Below are 17,287 nucleotides of genomic sequence, written 5' to 3' on the forward strand. Positions count from 1 at the left end.
CTACACAATACTGTTGCTATGGGCAAGTTTGCTGGGAGATAACTCATTTCAAGGGGGCTGCCCTTGCCCATATAGGTGACCACCATGGCAGAGGCTCCTTGCCCAATGGAGAGAGCCCCCTGCTCCACCAGCTGTAGGGACAGCAGGCATCTTCCACTCACAGCCAGGGTTTGACATTGATCTACACGACTACCACTAGTCCCAGCTGTACCCACCCCCAGCAGCCTCCATCACCCATCACACCTCCTGGGTATCCATCGCCCTCCAACCTGCAATCTCAGCTCCTGAGGGCTCTTCTCTTGTGCTCTTGGCTTATTCGTTCTATTTCAGGAAGGAAAGAAAACCCTAGGGAGGGAAGTTGTCGCTGGAGATAGGATCAGTGGTTCTCAACTGGTGGTAAGGGGGCAGGAAGGCGGCCTGCAAAATCTCCTGAATTGCTTTTTGGAAATAAGCAAAAGCCAGGTGTCACTTGGATCTGAGTTCAAGTTGGGATCCCTGAGAGGGGTGGGGCTGGGGAAATAGAGTCAGTGGAAATTGTATTCTGATGTCTCCTCCTTTCTTCCTCCCAGGGAGATAGTCTCTTCCATCTTCACCTCTCAAAAGGCATACAGGTGGGCAGGGACCTGGGGAGCCACTGGATGGGGCAGTTTCCACCCTTCTAGGGCATCCATGAGCAGATGAACTGACCTCCACTGGGGACAAGCCGGGCTGTGGGAGGAATCACATGGTCCCCCCAGGAAAGGCGTGGGGATGTATGAGGCCTAACATGGAGTGCCCTGCCTTACTCTCTCCTCTTGGAAGTTGCACTCTGGAGGGTCTCCTGCTTGAAGCACATGGTCTCCTGGAGGCTGACCATGAGATCCCGGGGGGTTGCAAGTCTTTGTCCTGGCAGAGGAATGGAGAGATGCTTCCCAAAGCAGTCCCATGTCTAAGGGCAGGCCTTGCCCTCTCCATATTCACTTCCAGAGTGAAGGCCTACCCACAGGAACTGGCACCCAAACCCACCAGGCTGCCCCACAGCTGAGCTGGCCTGAGCCTGGTCCTCTTCTGGAAAGCTTGTGCATCCTCCAACTCAGCCTTGGCCTTCATCCGTGCCCAGCCCAACTTATTGTTCAACCCCAGACTCTGCTGAGAGAAGGTGGAAAAAGTTCTGTCACTGAAGTCAGGACATCTTGTTGCAGATCAGGCCTGGGCTGGGACAGGCTCCGAGGCTTCCAGCCCTAGCATTAGCAGCCCAGCTTATGTGGTCACCATGTCTCTGGTCCTGCACCCTGTGTGCTCTGTGCAATGGGGCCTTTAAGAGATCTTTTGGCATGTATCAGGAGCCACCACGGTCCAAACCATAGTCCTGGTCCTTCCCTCTCATTCCTTGTTTGACCAACAGGAACTGTTCATTGCCCTTTGGAGTGGAGCAAGCAGTGAGGGGTACGGCAAGAGGGGAGGGGGCAGCCTCTGGCCCCCAGAAGCAGAACAATTCCTCAGAACAACTGGTCAGAGATAAGTGAGAGTAGGCCGGGCGCGGTGGCTCACACTTGTAATTCCAGCACTTTGGGAGGTTGAAGTGGGCAGATCATGAGGTCAGGAGTTCAAGACCAGCCTGGCCAACATGGTGAAACCCTGTCTCTACTAAAAATACAGAAAATTAGCCAGCCATGGTGGTGTGTGCCTGTAGTCCCAGCTACTTGGGAGGCTGAGGCAGGAGAATCACTGGAACCCAGGAGGTGGAGGTTGCAGTGAGCCTAAGTGGGTCACTTAGAAAATTGATGCTGGGGCCAAGCGCGGTGGCTCATGCCTGTAATCCCAGCACTTTGGGAGGCCGAGGTTGGCAGATCATGAGGTCAGGAGATCGAGACCATTCTGGCTAACACGGTGAAACCCCGTCTCTACTAAAAACACAAAAAATTAGCCAGGCGTGGTGGCGGGCCCCTGTAGTCCCAGCTACTCAGGAGGCTGAGGCAGGAGAATGGCGTGAACCCGGGAGGTGGAGCTTGCAGTGAGCCGAGATCACGCCACTGCACTCTAGCCTGGGTGACAGAGCGAGACTCCATCTCAAAAAAAAAAAAAAAAAAAAAGAAAGAAAAAAAAGAGAAAATTAAATTGATGCTTGGCCTTTGGCTTGGGGGAATTTTTTGTCCAGTTATTTATTTTTTTTAAGTGTCCCTGGCATCCTTTGTGCTGGATGATGGCCTGGCTGGGCTTGCTTCTCTCTTAGGCTCCTTCTGGAATTTAGGATTCCTGCCCTCTGCAATCTCCTCACTTACCCACCTCCTGTGGTCTACTTAGACTCAGAACAAGCTCCAGTTTCCGGCTTGGGGCCCCCACTGAGTCTCTTGTGGACCACCGTCCCCTTTCCTCTGTCACTGTTTCCAACACTCTGCTTCCCTCCTGTCTCCTCATCCAGCCCCTGCTGGCCACCATGCCTTTGCTCAGGCTGTTCCCCTGGCTCTGACACTCTCCCTTCCATCTCAAGTCTGCCTTCTTCCCGGATTCCTCCCCTGACACTGTGGCCTCTGCCACTTCCCTTTATGCCTTCTCCTGCAGTAGGGGCAGCAGCAGTCTTGCCTGAACTAGATTGGTGTTGCCACGAAAGCTGCACCATGACCTCAGGGCTGCATATCTGCATGAGCAGCCCTGAGAGCTCCAATTCTGTTTTTTTTTTTTTTTTTTTTGAGACGGAGTTTTGCTCCTCTTGCCCAGGCTGGAGTGCAGTGGCACAATCTCGGCTCACTGCAAGCTCCGCCTCCCAGGTTCACACCATTCTCCTGCCTCAGCCTCCTGAGTAGCTGGGACCCTAGGCCCCCACCACCATGCCCAGCTACTTTTTTGTATTTTTAGTAGAGACTGAGTTTCACCATGTTAGCCAGGATGGTCTCGATCTCCTGACCTCATGATCTGTCCACCTCGGCCTCCCAAAGTTCTGGGATTACAGGCATGAGCCACCACGCCCGGCCAGGAGATTTTTCTTAAACCTCTGAGAGCTTGCGTGATCTGGGGAAGGAGGAATCAAACATGGTTGGCATTAGCCCAGGCTGGGTGCTGGGGGCTGGGAGGGGTAGCATATTCCTGCCCAAGGTCAAGGCCTAGAGTTTCCTCTCCCTCCTCAGAGGAGGTGCAAATGTGGAGGGTCCAGAGGAGACTAGCAGCGAGGAGATGCCCCATGTTGGCCAGAAGGCCTGGGGGACTCTCCAGCCCTGTGCTTAGCTTGCTGTGTGATCCTGGGCATATCACTCAACCTCTCGGAGCCTTGGTTTCATCTCCAAGTTGGTCCTTCTTCCAGCTCAGATGCTGCTATTGTTCTAAGGCATTGGTTCTCAAACTTCACTGTGCATCAGAATCACCTGCAGGGCTCATTGAAACACAGATTGCTGGGCCTTAACCCCAGAGTTTCTGACTCAATAGGTCTAGGGTAAGGTCTCAGAATTTCCATTTCTAACAAGATCTCTGCTAATCTTTGTATTTTTACTAGAGATGGCATTTCACCATGTTGGCCAGGCTGGTCTCGAACTCCTGACCTTAGGTGATCCACCTGCCTCGGCCTCCCAAAGTGCTGGGATTACAGGCGTGAGCCACTGTGCCCGGCCTGGGTGTTAGTTTTTTTAGTTGTAAAAGTGGATGTGTACTCGTGTGTGAGTGTATGTGTGAAATTTGCAATTGCAATTCTCCTTGCTGTTGGTATACTCACCTAGGCACTAAATTCACAGGAGGCCATCTGCAGCTTCTCAATCCTGACCTCATGCCATGCCAAATTGAACTGTGAGGTTGTGGCCTGGGCTTACACATTCTTCCCAAGTGATTCCAGTGGACCAACAAGGATGGGAACCCCCTTGCTCTGTGGAGTTCAAGGCTCAGGGTGGTAAAGATGCTTGCAAAGGGCACTAAGTAGAGCAATGGCTCGGCTCACAGCCATGTAGTCAGTCTCTCAGGAGACTCCTCAGGGCTGAGATGAGTATAGAGGTCCCCAAAAGACCTGTCCAGCATGTGGCAGTCCAGCCCTGCAGCCCTTGCCCTTTGCTCTGAAGCCTCCCAGCCTGAAGTTCTAGCTTCTGGACCCACTCCTCTGCCCTCCACTCCTCCAGGGATTTGCTCACCCCAGCAAAGTTTTGGGATTCACAGATAGGCAACTTCCTGGGGTCCTCAGCAGCACTGAAGTATCCCCAGCAGTTCTTCACTTGCTGTTGGGGAGAAGAACGAGTTCAGATCATGGCCATTTACTCAGGAGGCTCCAGTGTGGTGTAGAAGCAGTGAATACTGGGCTCCTGGTGCAGACACAGCCAAAAAACAGAGCCAGGCATCCACCCTACAACAGCCTTGAGATGAGCGTGGGGAGCTGGGGTCTAAGGACTTTACCCCACTGTCCTTGAAGGGACACTGCTCAAGGGTGAAGTTCTCGACCTTGTACATTGTCCCTTTGATGCGAAACAGCAGTAACTGGTTCTGACACTGTTGGGTTCTGTGAAGCCAGGAGACAGTACGCATCTCCACAGTTAGCATTTGCTAGCATGTCCATTAGTGAGGGGAGCCCAGAGAGCACCCCTATCCCATAGCAGGTGGGGAATTTGGGGCCTGGAAAGACCCTTGCCATTATTCACCAGCTCCAAACTGAGGCCCTGAGAAGGGAAGCAAATTAGCTAAGGCCACATAGCTGAGTAATAAAGTAGGGACTTGGAGTCAAGTCCACATTATTCCAACATCTGGTGCCATTTCTTTCCTTTTCTCTTTTTTTTAGACAGTGTTTTCCTCTGTGCTCCAGACTAAAGTACATGGCATGATCTTGGCTCACCACAAACTCCACCTCCTGGGCTTAAGCAATCCTTCCTCCTCAGCCTTCCGAGTAGCTGGGAACACAGGAGCACACCATGCCTGGGTAATTTATATATAAATTATATATCCTCAAAAAAACAATTATACATAAATATATAATATATAAATACATAGTACATAAATATGTACTATATATTATATATATAAATATCGATCTATCTATCTAGCTATATATTTTTTGTAGAGACGGGGTTTTGCCATGTTGTCCAGGCTGGTCTTGAACTCCTGGGCTCAAGCAATCCACCTGTCTCGGCCTCCCAAAGTGCTGGGATTACAGGCGTGAGCCACTGCACCTGGCTTCTGGTGCTATTCCTACTTGTCATATCACCTATTACACCAGCTGGAAAAATCTTCAGAAAGTGCAGAGAACAGCCCTGGGAGATGGCTGATGTAACCTTGTGAGATGGGGAAACTGAGGCCCAAAGAGGTTAGGGGGGCCTTCCTAAAGCACCTCCAGCCCATGAGGGCAGCAGAGCCCTTAGCCCAGCACTCCCTCTAGGATGTCTGGCTGGAGTTGGCTATATGTACCCTGGGCCCTGCTGCTTCTCACCCAGTTTGGCTGGGGCATACTCCTCTATTGACTGCTTGTTAAAGTTGTTGACGGGGATATCCAGAGCCTTGGCGTGGCTCAGTCTGCTGCCATTGGTCCAGTTGGTATATTCAGCCCAAGGCAGACCCAGAAGCAGCAGCAGCCTGGCCACTGTGATGCCTTCCATCTTGCCTGGCTGCAGTCTGCCATGTGCAGCATTTGCTTGGTTTTATCCCTGCCTGTGGCAGGCTGTGGTGGGGGGTGGGGGGCGTGGTTTAAGGGTTGGGGATGTGTGGGGCGGGGGCACTGCCCTCCTGCCAGCTACCCTCCTTCGGCAAGGCCCATGCCTAGAAAATCCCAGCCTGGCTGAAGGGGTTGCAATGATTACTTAACTTCTTGGCTTTCCTCCACACAACTTGTGTCACATGAAGTAGTAAGTAGAAAAGAGGGAACTGAGCCTTAGCAGAGGGACCTGACACTCGCCCTGTCCCAAATTCCCACCCTCATGGCAGCCCACATCTGCCTTTCCAGTTTGCTGCAGAGGGCAGGAGGCAGGGCTTGAATTCTTCCACTTGTCCCCACAAGAAGGACAGCAAAGTGGGTGGGTGGTGGGCATTGAGTCCAAGTCCTGGTTCTGCCGTTTTCTGGATAGGGGTCCTTGTTTGAGTGATTTATCTGTGGGCCTCATTTTCCTCATCACCTGGCTCATCAGAGAGCTGAAGGTGTTCCTGCAGTTGGGGGCACAGCAGGCTGGGCTCCAGGTCCTCTTCCCTAGGAGTCTAATGGGCAGAAGGGATGGCTGGGAGGAGCAAAGGAGAGGGGCGATGCAGGATCGGTCTGCATTCTCAGGGCTTGTTGGGGGGAAGGGTGCATGAGGGTTTCCCACAGACCAGATGTGGAGGACAGAGGGGAGAGCTGTGGTGTCTTTCCCGAGAAGACCCCCTGACACTGACAGGCAGTGAGGAGCAAACCTGGAAAACCCAATGCCGGCGGAGTGGGAGGCTGCCCCCGTGCTGTGCCGTCAGAGGATCCGGTAGGAGATCCTCTGAGGGATCTCAGGAAACAGTAACAACCGCATAGGGTTTGGAAGGATGGAGAAGGGTACTCCAGGCAGAAGGCTCAGTAAATGCAACAGCACAGAGGCAGGAGCACACAGGGAGGGTCTGAGGGTTACCAGCTACCCAGTGATCATGTGTATTGTTAATGTTTTTCAACTTTTAAAATTGTGATAAAATACAAATAAAATTTACCATCTTAGCCAATGTTAAGTGTACAGTTATTTTCTTTTTCTTCTTTTGAAACAGTGTCGCTCTGTCACCCAGGCTGGAGTGCAGTGGCATGATCTCGGCTTGCTGCAACCTCTGCCTCCTGGGTTCGAGTGATTCTCGTGCATCAGCCTTCTGAGTAGCTGGGACTACAGGCGCTCACCACCACACCTGGCTGATTTTTTTTTTTTTTTTCTTTTGAGACAGAGTTTCTCTCTTGTTGCCCAGGCTGGAGGGCAATAGTGTGATCTCAGCTCACCGCAACCTCTGCCTCCCGGGTCCCGGTTCAAGCAGTTCTCCTGCCTCAGCCTCCTGAGTAGCTGGGATTACAGCCATGCACCACCACACCCAGCTAATTTTTGTATTTTTAGTAGAGTTGAGGGTTTCACCATGTTGGCCAGGCTGGTCTCAAACTCCTGATCTCCTGATCTGCCCGCGTCGGCCTCCCAAAGTGCTGGGATTATAGGCGTGAGCCCCCGCGCCCAGCCACAATTAATTATTTTCTACTCGAATCATCTCCTTTTTCTTTTTTTTTTTTTTTGAGACGGAGTCTCGCTCTGCCACCCAGGCTGGAGTGCAGTGGCCGGATCTCAGCTCACTGCAAGCTCCGCCTCCCGGGTTCACGCCATTCTCCTGCCTCAGCCTCCCGAGTAGCTGGGACTACAGGCGCCCGCCACCTCGCCCGGCTAGTTTTTTTTTTGTATTTTTTAGTAGAGACGGGGTTTCACCGTGTCAGCCAGGATGGTCTCGATCTCCTGACCTCGTGATCCGCCCGTCTCGGCCTCCCAAAGTGCTGGGATTACAGGCTTGAGCCACCGCGCCCGGCATCATCTCCTTTTTCTCCCTTAGGGGAAAGGATGAAGCCTCACCAGTGAGGCTGACTGGGGCAGTATGTGTTCCTTGGGGCCCCAGTGAGGCAGGAGAATAAGAAAAATGAGGCAGAGAATAGCAAAGGGAATTAAAATTTGAAAAAAGAGCAAAATAAGTAAAAGCAGAGGGCAAAAGCAAGGTGAAGGGGCTGGTGAGCAAGAAGCAAGATAAGAGGCAGAAGTTGAGCAGCCAGGCTGGGCACGGTGGCTCAGCCTGTAATCCCAGCACTTTGGGAGGCGGAGGTGGGTGGATCACCTGAGGTCGGGAGTTCGAGACCAGCCTGACCAACATGGAGAAACCCTGACTCTATTAAAAATACAAAATTAGCTGGGCGTGCTTTTGCATGCCTGTAATCCCAGCTACTCGGGAGGCCGAGGCAGGAGAATCTCTTGAACCCAGGAGGTGGAGGTTGCAGTGAGCTGAGATAGCGCCATTGCACTCCAACCTGGGCAACAAGAGTGAAACTCCATCTAAAAAAAAAAAAAAAAAAAAAAAAAAAAAATGGAGAAGTTGAGCAGCCAAAATAGAAGGAAAATAAAAAAGTGAGCAAGGACCCCATGGCCTGCAAGATCTGGACCAAACCAGTAAGAGGCAGCTCTTCAGGGATACTCATGCACACTAAAGATAAAAAAAAATACTCTTTTGTTTTGTTTTGAGATGGAGTTTTTGCTTCGTTGCCTAGGCTGGTGTGGAATGGCTCACTGCATCCTCTGCCTCCCAAGTTCAAGTGGTTCTCCTGCCTCAGCCTCCCAAGTAGTTGGGATTACAGATACCCACCACCGCACCTGGCTAATTTTTGTATTTGTAGTTTTGGCCACGTTGGTCTCGAACTCCTGACCTCAGGTAATCCACCCACCTCAGCCTCCTAAAGTGCTGGGATTACAGGTGTGAGCCACAGTGCCCAGCCAGAAAAAGTATTCTTAACTTGACCCCATATGATAATCAGCTCACTGAAGCTCATGCATATGGACATGTATTTCATGTATGTACTTAAAATTATGAGAGGGAGGTGGTGCGCAAGCGCACAGGGGCCAGAGTAACTAAGCAACACACCTACCAATCAAAAGGGCAGACACTAGCCAGAGATTAGGTAGCCTTGGGAAGAGAAGAAAAAACAAACACATTGGAAGACCCAAAGTTCACCAAACTAGTGCTGATCTCATCCCGCAGAAGTCGGTGTGCTCTCCCTCTCCGATAGCGTAATACTGTGCTTAAAAAGCTTTTGCTGCTTACTTTGCTCTCTGTGTGTGTCTCATTCAATTATTTGTTCAGGACACCAAGGGCCTGGAACTGCAGGGCACCATCTGGTAACACCAGGGAATGGCCGGAAAAGTCCCTTCTGGACTGAGGGCACCTAGAGAGGGCATCTTGAAGGAGGTGGGATTTGGTCTGTCCTTGAGAGACAGACTGGGTTCAGATAAGTGGTTGAAGGAGATCCAAGACACCCAGTACGGGCAGAGGAGAAAGCCTTAACCAGGCTTAGAAGCAGAAGTTGCTGCAGTATATTAGGAAGTTTAAGGCTTTCATTTGTAGGTGGGAGGAACAGGAAGTGAGGAGGATGGCTGATCATAGACAACCTTGAATGCCTGGCTAGAGGGCTAAGCTTTGTTCCTGGGTTCCTGAGATGTGGCATGCACAGTTCCACCCTTCACACTGTGCATTGAGTTGATTAGAATTATTCATAATAATCAAAAAGTGGAAACAACTCAAATTAATGGATGAATGGATAAACAAAATGTGGTGTATCCATAAAATGGAATATTCTTCAGCTATAAAAAGAAAGTACTCAGCACTTTGGGAGGCCGAGGCAGGCAGATCACGAGGTCAGGAGATGGAGACCATCCTGGCCAACATGGTGAAACCCCATCTCTACTAAAAATACAAAAATTAGCTGGGTGTGGTGGTGCATGCCTGTAGTCCCAGCTACTTGGGAGGCTGAGGCAAGAGAATCGCTTGAACCCGGGAGGCGGAGGTTGCGGTGAGCCGAAATTGTGCCACTGCACTCCAGCCTGGCAACAGAGCGAGACTCCGTCTCAAAAAAAAAAAAAAAAAGAAAAAAAGAAAATATTGATACAAGCCACATCATGGATGAACCTTGAAAACGTTATGCAAAGTGGAAGAAGCCAGTCACAAAGGGACCAAATAGGTTGTTCTCAGAATTTCCCAAGGGCTATCTCATGGAAAATAAATAAATAAACAAAAGTTTTAAAAACCCAAGGGATTAAATGTTGGCCAGGTGAGGTGGCTCACACCTGTAATCCCAGCACTTTGGGAGGCCAAGGCAAGAGAACTGCTTAAGCCCAGGGATTTGAGACCAGCCTGAACATAGTGAGATCCTGTCTCTACAAAAGAAAATATATAAATTAGCCGGCTGTGGTGGTAGATGCCGGTAGTCCCAGCTACTCAGAGGCTGAGGCAGGAAGATCCCTTGAGCCCAGGAATTCAAGGCGGCAGTGAGCCATGATTGGGCCACTGCAGTCCAGCCTAAGTGACAAAGTGAGACTCTGTCTCTAAAAATTAAATAAAAATAATAAAATATTATAGACTGTGATAAAGATTGCACAGCTCTGTGAATACACTAAAAACCACTGAATCGTAAACTTTATTTTGTATTTATTTATTTTAATAGTCAAGTGAAGCAGTGGGAGTGGCAAAGGAACAGAGAAATCTGTAACTGGTTGTGATCAATTAGTTGTAAACACCACTGCACTTGGGCCAGCCTGAACTGTACACTTTAGATGGGTAAACTGTGTATGCCAACTGTATCTCAATATAGCTGTCACAACAAAAAAGACTCAACCCGGGAGCGGGCATCTGCTTTCCAATTCCTGCAGCCACTAACATGGACAAGAGTTTGTCCTGACCACCGTCACATCACCCTGGGGCACCCCTGGTGGGAGGGCTGGAGAGGAAGGCTAGGAGCAGGAGGGTGTAGTCAGGGGGCTATCTTCTCTCTTGCTGCTGCCCGCCCAAACCCTTCAACTGTCCTGGGCTGGTCCAGCTGCACCCACCTCCCACCCTGGCTGCCTCCTGTGGAGACGATCTTTCTTGGCCAGTTCTGCTCAGAGCTCAGTGCCAAGAGATGGGGGCAGTGCCCATGGCACAGAAGTCTCCTCACCTCAATCCAGAAGCCAGTGTCAAAGTTCCTTGTACATATTTCTATGTTTGTTTGGAGCTGATCCTAATGTAGATGTCAGACCTCTTTGCATCCCAGCCTTTCCTGGACCCGCATTTAGGGGACATACTCCTCAACTGCCTTATCCGGGTTCTCCTGGGGGCTCTCACCCTCTCCCTGCACTCTGATGAAGCCAGCCTGCCTCTCCTGCAACCATTCTTCAGGGAAGGGAAACAAATGTTTTCATACTGGCACACAAAAGAGTACAGGCACCCAAAAGAGGCAGCCGCCTCTTGGGCGGTCACTTGTTCCTGTAGCTCTACGTTGGCCTAATTCTTGACTAACTCCCTAAGTCTTTTTCACATATGTAGCTCCGGAGGCACTCAGATCCTGGAAAGGTCAACTGCTGAGGTTACACACTCTATGGACAGCATTAGAAATGGCTGGACACGTGCCCAGAACCCATTTGGAGACCTTGGCTCAGGTCTCTCCCCATTCAAGGCCTCAGAATCTACATCCAGAAACAGAGAGGACTGGAGTATTCAGAAGGTGGACCCTGAAACCCTTTGTGACCTCAGAATGGAGAAGAGGTAATTTGGGCTGCACCTCTCAGCTCAAAAATAGCACCTGGCATCTGGGACCTGGCCTCCATGGCTCTTAGCACCTCACCATCCTTGGCTACAGGCTCCTAACCCACCCACAAGGCAAGGGAAGGATCTGTTCCCGTCACCTTGGGAAACAGAGGTCCTACACTGGGAGATAGTGGAGGATGGATCCCCCAAGCCATGATTCTGGGGCTCCCAGAAACTGTACCCCTTTCTCAGTTCAGCCTGAGTGATGCTCCTATAATAAAACTGCCACCCAAGGAGGGCCTACTATGCACCCTTGCAGAGTTGCTTCCCTGCAGCCATGGCATCCAAGGCCTTCTCCAGTCAGCTCCTTGCTGGAGGATGGCCCACCTTTCACTGTTGTCTCCCACACAGCGAGCTTTTTCTTTGGAGGCATTGTCAAGCAGGTGCTTCTGAAACATTTGGAGAAAGATAGCATGTCACAGGGACAAAGCTGGCCCTTCCCACCCAGGGTTGTCACAGGATCTTCTCTCCTTCCAGTTCTCTCCCCACCTCCAGCCACACTTCTTTGTCTAACTCAGCATTGTCCAATAGAACTTTCTGTGATCAAGGAAATGTTCTGTATCTGAGACGTCCACATGTAACTGACTGTTGAGCAATTGAAATGGGGGTAGTGTGACAGAATAATTGTGGGTTTTTTGGTTATTTATTTATTTATTTATTTTGAGACGGAGTCTTGCTCTGTCACCCAGGCTGAAGTGCAGTGGCGCGATCTCGGCTCACCTCAACCTCCTGGGTTCAAGAGATTTTCCTGCCTCAGCCTCCCAAGGAGCTGGGATTACAGGCATGCACCACCACGCCCAGCTAATTTTTGTATTTTTAGTAGAGATGGGATTTCGTCATGTTGGTCAGGCTGGTCTCGAACTCCTGACCTCAGGTAATCCACCTGCCTCTGCCTCCCAAAGTGCTGGGATTGCAGACATGAGCCACTGAACCTGGCCAATTTTTAATTTTAATTAAGTTCAATTAATTTGAATTGAAATTGAATTGCCACTTGTGCTTATGGCTACCATATTGGCTAGTGCATTCAAGCAGAAGTGAGCAAGATAAGATGAACAGGGAGCAGTGAGAGGGAAGCTGGTCAGGGCTCAGGTCAGGGAGGAGCCAAAGAAGGAGGAGGCAAAGAGTCCAGCGGGGTGAATATGAGGGTCATTAAGCAGGGGGTGAGCAGCAGGAGGCCTGTCACACAGTCTCTGGTCGCTGGAGGCACAGGAGTGCTGGAGCTGCACAGGGTTTGTGGATCACTGACAAGGAGACAGGTTGGGAGTTGGGGAAGCACTCAGGACACAGTCACCTAGCAAGAAGCTCAAGGATGTGGGGCTGAGAAAACTGGATTGTACAACCCACCTGGCTCTGGGTGGGTATTCCTGGACAAGACAGCATGTGATTACCTACAGCTGCCTTGGCCTTTCCCAGGAGAAAACATGCTATGATTTGACCATCCCTCTTCCCTGCAAAGGATGACAGCAGGGTTCTCTGAGTGGGATATCCAATATCCAGGTCTTTTCCTTGTGGCTGGGCAGAGCCTCCATCCCTGGACACCATGTCCCAGGCCCTTCTTGGTAATCAGTCTAGGAAACAAAGGCACATTTACTGGAAACTGCCTATCACTACCCCTTGCTGTATAGTGTTTCGTTTGACAAATGATTCCTGAACTTGGGTCTGGACCTGCTGGGAGCGGCCCTTACCTATCTGGGCCCTCTGAGGACAGAGCCCAATGCCAGTTCTGAGAGGGGCCCAATAAGGAAAGGAATCCTGTCCTTCAGGAGTCTGTGGACTGTGCAGGGGCTTGCCCTTGGGAGTCCCTGTCTGAGGCACAGACAAGATTGTCATAGTTGGGAGGCCCTTGGCCTGGGAAGGAGATGCAGCCCCATGATCAGGAGCCTGGACAGAGGGAGAACTTGGGGAGACCCTGTCTGAGGGGCAGCCCAGGGCTTCATGATTCTTGTCTGAGGACACCTGTCGTCTTACCCCTGGGACTAGCCTGACAGATAAACACAGCTTGAGATTAAAGGTGGGGTTGGTGAGCTGTCTCCCAGCCTGGTGTTGGTGGGGGGCACATCACAGAGGATGTCAACTGGGGGCTGAAATCCAGGGGACACGGTTCCCCAACAAGATACATATGCACATTTTTTTGTTTGTTTGTTTATTTGTTTTTTGAGACGGAGTCTCACTCTTGTTTCCCAGGCTGGAGTGAATGGCACAATCTCGGCTCACCACAACCTCCGCCTCCCAGGTTCAAGCAATTCTCCTGCCTCAGCCTTCCTAGTAGCTGGGATTATAGGCATGTGCCACCATGCCCAGCCAAATTTGTATTTTTAGTAAAAGCAGGGTTTCTCCATGTTGGTGAGGCTAGTCTTGAACTCCTGACCTCAGGCGATCCGCCTGCCTTGGCCTCCCAAAGTGCTGGAATTACAGGCGTGAGCCACCGCGCCCGGCCATATGCAGTTTCATGTGTGCATATGTATCTTGTTGGGGAACAGTTGGGCTAAGGCCATTGCCAAGTAAGGAGACCTGACCCTGACCTCACTTGCCAAAACACCCCAGGAGTGCAGGACTTGACAGTGGACATGCACTTTCTCACTCACTGTTGCATTTGAACAAACACTCCAGGGCATCTCATTCCCATCCTACAAATATGAGAACATTACCAGGAAAATATGGCAACTTGCTCAAAGTCACGCAGCTAGTAATCGACGGTGCTTGAGACCATCCACCCCAGGTCTCTTGGCAATACAATTCTGCAAGTGAAAGAAAGGCAGAAAGGGGAACTTGTCCTGAGTCTGGGCAGAAACTGTGATTGGCATTCCCTGTCCACCACAGGGTATAAGCATACCCTGCCCCATGCCCCAGGTTTAGGGAAGGAAACTTCTGTCTTTGAGTATATTATTCAATGCATTGCTCCAATGCGTTGCTATCCACAAGGTTGGGGCTACTGTCCCAATTTTTGCACAAGAAAGGTTCAGGGAGGGAGGCAATTTACCACAAGTTAGCTCATGGCCTGAGTCACCCCAATTTTCTATTTTTGAGTCAGGGTCTCTCTCCGTTGCCCTGACAGTGGCATGATCACAGCTCACGGTAGCCTCCATCTTCTGGGCTCAAGCAATCCTTCCACCTCAGCCTCCCAAGTAGCTGGGACCACAGGTACACACCACCATGCCCAGCTAATTTTAAAACATTTTTATAGAGACAGGGCCTCGTTCTGTTGCCCAGGCTGGTCTCGAACTCCTATCCTGAAGCAATCCTCCTACTTGTAATCCCAAAGCATTGTGATTACAGGTGTGAGCACCATGCTTTGCCAACCATGTTACTATCTCGGTAGGACCATGTTTACTTCTGAAGTATTAACCTAACAGGTCACATAAATAACAGCAAAAACAATTCCCATGTACTGGCCACAGACTATGTTGTATTTGACTCTCACCACAATTCTACAAACTAGACACTGTGATGATCATCCCTGTTCTACAGATGAGGAGGCGGGTGCAGAGCAGACACATCGGTATGCAGATACACAGCTGGTCGTGGCAGGGCTGAGCCAGGAACCCAGTCAACCTGATGAGGGAACCCAGGCTGTTTGCCTGCGAAGCCCTGGGCTTTCTGTGCTGACTATAGATTATGGGCACAGGGAGGGACAGGGACAGTGGCTTGCCCACAAAGACAGAGGCTGGGGACGGATATGGTTCCTGGGATTCCCATCCCAGGACTCCCTCCCCAGTGCTCCCCAACGGGATGAACAAACTGCCTGCATGGTTCTCTACTTTTCAGACAAGTTGGCCATACTGGTGAAAGTTGTCTCAGGGGCAAGCAGGCCTGAGGGGTAGATGCTTCCACCAGGACAACCAGGGTTGCAGACACGGAGCCAGAGAAGAAACGCAGAGTGGGGGCTAAGCAGGGTCTTGTTCGTCAATGGGGGAGGGATTGTGGAGTGGGATAGGGTAGCTCCAGCATCTGCTCATCTGTGGAAGGTCTCCCAGAGCCTTTAGCAGCCTCAGTGCACCAGGTTCCCTGATCACATTGTGTAGGAGTTGGAGCCTCCTGGGTCTGCAGGAGAGGAGGGGGCCACTTAGAGAAGTGGGGGTGGGAGATTCAAAGAGAGAGAGGAAAGAGAGAGAGAGAAAGAGAGAGACAGAGACAGAGACAGAGAGACAGAGGGACAGGGGCTGCCCAGGCCTTTGTGAAGGGACATTTATCTAGCTCTCAAGTCTTGATGTGGAAAAGCCTCACTTTTTACTTTTTTTTTTTTTTTTTTGAGACAGAGTCTCGCTCTGTCACACAGGCTGGAGTGTAGTGGTGCAATCCTGGCTCACTGCAACCTCCACTTCCCGGGTTCAAGTGATTCTCCTGGCTCAGCCTCCCGAGGAGCTGGGATTATAGGCGCATGCTACCCCGCCCAGCTAGAGACGGGGTTTCACCGTGTTAGCCAACATGGTCTCAATCTGCTGACCTCGTGATCCACCCATCTCGGCCTTCCAAAGTGCTAGGATTACCTTGGGTCTCAAAATGTTCCCAAGCCCCTCCAGACATGGCCTTTCACCCTGGCTTCTCTCAAGCCAAGTCTTAGGAAAGGTTGTCTACACTTCTTGACCCCATCTTTTCACTCTTCTTCATACTGGAGGCCACTGCAGAATGGCCAACCCACCCCGGGTCCACTGGCCACCCTCAAGCCTGGTGTTTGTCTGCACAGACAGTGGTGAGCCTTCCTTCCTGCTGCCTCAGTTTCCCCAATGCCACTCTCCTGCTGTCCCTCCTGCCTCCCTGGTGGCGTGAGCCACCACGCCCGGCCAAGCCTCACTTTTTCTTTCTCATTCCGCCTTGCCTAGAATCTTCTGATCACTCTATTAATGGGGTGAGCCATTATGAAAAAGGCGAGTTGGTGAGAGCCTCCTTTCTCCCTCCCTAGGAGGAAGGGGCAGCAGCCATGGGTTCTAAAGGTCTAAAGTCAGCCTCCCTACCTCAGGTAGTAGACACCGACCTGCATGTGCCAAGGGCAGGACTCACTCCTGGAACCTTGTGCGATGGCCCCGAGAGGGAAAGCAGGTGCCCCTGAGTCCAGACTTCTGCAGTCGTATCAGAGGGCCTATGCAAGCTGCTTGGGCTCTGGCTGATTTCATGTGAGGGCGTGCCCAGCACTGGCCGAGGTGGAATGTCCTCTTGAGGCAGTTGGAAAGGGGCTCTGAATATGCCAGATCTGACCTAGAGGAACACAGGAGTGTGCAGGTCTCATGCCCTAACCTAAGGACTAACATTGTCATCTGCTTCTCCCCCAGTTTGGCTTCTTGGGGATCCTAAAGCCAGTCAGAAGCGGGGAGGAAGCAGGAGAGTCCTGAGAGGCCTGATATCCCTGGATGGCCCTTTCCCAACAGCCATAAAGGGCCTGATGTGCAAGCTCTGCTTGACCAAGAGGCCACTGGGGCAACACTTGAGCTGTGAAAGCAGGTTGCACAGAAGTCCACTTCTTCCTTCTCTCAAGGCCAGGTGTGCAACCAGTGGCCTTCATCCAAGCTTCTACCTTCTAGGAGCCCTGCTGTCCAAGCCCCCAAGTGTCCCACAGGCCAACTGAGGTCAAGAGGTACCCCAGGCCTCAGGGCCACATGGCCAGTCCACAGAGGAGCTGGGACTGGAATTTGCCACGTGGACGCTGGACCCCTCTATCACTTTGGCCCTTTATCTCTCCCGGCTGTGCTCTCTCCCTCTCCCAACACCAGCCAGGCATCCCAGCTTGGTGTCTCAGCCAGAGCACCAAACAGGGAGTCATTTGAGGTCGCATCAGGAGAGACTTCCTGGAAGCTGTAGGGGCAAAGAGGAGATTGCTGTGCCTGGTTGGAGGTCAGGGAAAGCTTCATGAGGTGAAAGGGCAGGCCCAACAGAAGGATGGGGGCAGACCTGGGAGAAAGAGTAGGAGGCTCAGATGAGCCTATGTGATGGAGGCCTATGTGACAGTCTGGCACTTGGGGTGTGCAGGGATGGGGTGAGGACAGTGGGAACAAAAAGGCCACAGGCCCTGATGCCAGACTAGGGGGTATGTGGGCTCCTGAAGGTAGAGGGTTGAAATGGC

This window comes from Macaca nemestrina, chromosome 2 (assembly GCF_043159975.1).
Source record: "Macaca nemestrina isolate mMacNem1 chromosome 2, mMacNem.hap1, whole genome shotgun sequence".
NCBI lineage: Eukaryota > Metazoa > Chordata > Mammalia > Primates > Cercopithecidae > Macaca > Macaca nemestrina.